Consider the following 1,861-nt stretch of genomic DNA (forward strand, 5'->3'; position numbering starts at 1 on the left):
CTCTGAACCAGAATCTACAACTGAAATCATTTTCTAAACAAAACTACAGCTTTTATGGTAGAGGCATTTTAGCAAAGGTTGAAGAGGCATTTCTGCTGGCCGTATATTTTCTCCATGACCACTGCAGTGCTTTTCCAGTTCCCATTACCACCCCGCTGCCTGCTATCCTTTTAGTTTAACCTATTAACATGTTGTGCAGTTGATGTGCCAATTATTAGCAAAGATTTATTTAGAACCCCTTACAAAAGGGAACATGATCACAACACTCACCGTGGCCTTGCTCTTGGAGGGCCTTGCTTTTTATATTTTCTGCACTTCTTAGTATAAACCTGTATGCTCTTCCTTATTAACTTATTTCTTATTAACATCTAGCAGAATCACACTCATTTGTCAGGCCCAGCTAAATTCACAGCAGCGTCAGAAGAATTCTCATTCACATCATTCAGCAGTGATCACTCCATCTGCTGGCCCCTATGAGATGAATATACCTTTGCATAACGAGCAGCATGAGTAGACATAAGCACTGGGAGATTGCTGGAACCTGCTTTTGCTGCTACCTCTTTTTGCTGAAATGCTAAGAGGAAGAAAACTGAAAGACATTCTGCTAATGTTGTGTAACCAATGTTCCACGACGGGGATGGTTGATGGTCTAGAAATTTCTAATAATCAACAAGTTGGCAACTAGCTGAGATGAGGGATTGTGCTAAGACTTAATTGGATTTCCTAAAAACATCCTTGATAACAAACAAGACAAGGATAAGGATTATTTTCCTGGATGTTGATAGGGAAATGATATTATCATGGAAAAGGGGAAGAGAGATGTATCAGAGAAAATTAAAAAGCAGTTGCCTTTGAGTTGATTCCAACGGGTGTATTATGCAACGAGTGTATCTCTAACCAAACGGAACTGCAACAACACAAGCTTGTCAGCCAGCTAGAGAAGAAAAAGTTGGAAGAGCTTCCCAAACTTTTAGCTTAGTATTGATAATAAGAGTCATTAGACTTTGATATTGCTTTATATTCCCAATGCTAATATTAAGCTGGTGCAAGCATACAAGGAAATTAAAAATTAATTCTAACAGTAAACAAAGTTCTGGAATTAAAAATGATGACATGAAATACCACAGAAGGCTATGCAGAAGATACACAGTTTTACTTGATGTGATTCTAGCTCTGAAAGGCCTGAAATATTTATATGAAATATTTGTTTGTTCAGCATAAAGGACACTGACCAAATTTTATAAGAATAAGGCTAGAAGAGACTTCAGCAAGTTATTAAGTCCATCTTTATGCCTCAGGGAAGGACCTTATTTAAATACATCCCAACAAACTTTTCCTCTGGGCTCTTCAAAACCTCTAGAAAGAGAGAGAAGATTAAAAAGGCTCTATCTTTCTTTAGCAATGTATTTCTAGGTCACCTATTCTCACTGAATATGTTTGATACAGTCTTAGAAATGGAAAAAATTTCCGTAGTTTGGGCAAGAATTTACTGTTCGAGGGTTGTTTCCAACCTCACAATCTCACAATATGTCATTACTTGCTATACATCTTTGTTGTTGTTGTTGTTAGGTGCCGATGAGTTTGGTTCCAACCCATAGCGACCCTATGTACAACAGAACAAAACTCTGCCCGAACCTATGCCATCCTCACAATTGTTGCTATGCTTGAGACCACTGTTGCAGCCACTGTGTCAATCCATCTTGTTGAGGGTCTTCCTCTTTTTCGCTGGCCCTCTAGTTTACCAAGCATGACATCCTTCTCCAGGGACTGATTCCTCCTGATAACATGTCCAAAGTATGTGAGACATAGTCTTGTCATCCTTGCTTCTAAGGAGCATTCTGGTTGTACTTCTTCCGAGACA

The sequence above is a fragment of the Trichechus manatus genome, unplaced genomic scaffold (assembly GCF_000243295.1).
Source record: "Trichechus manatus latirostris isolate Lorelei unplaced genomic scaffold, TriManLat1.0 scaffold00018, whole genome shotgun sequence".
Taxonomy (NCBI): Eukaryota; Metazoa; Chordata; class Mammalia; order Sirenia; family Trichechidae; genus Trichechus; species Trichechus manatus.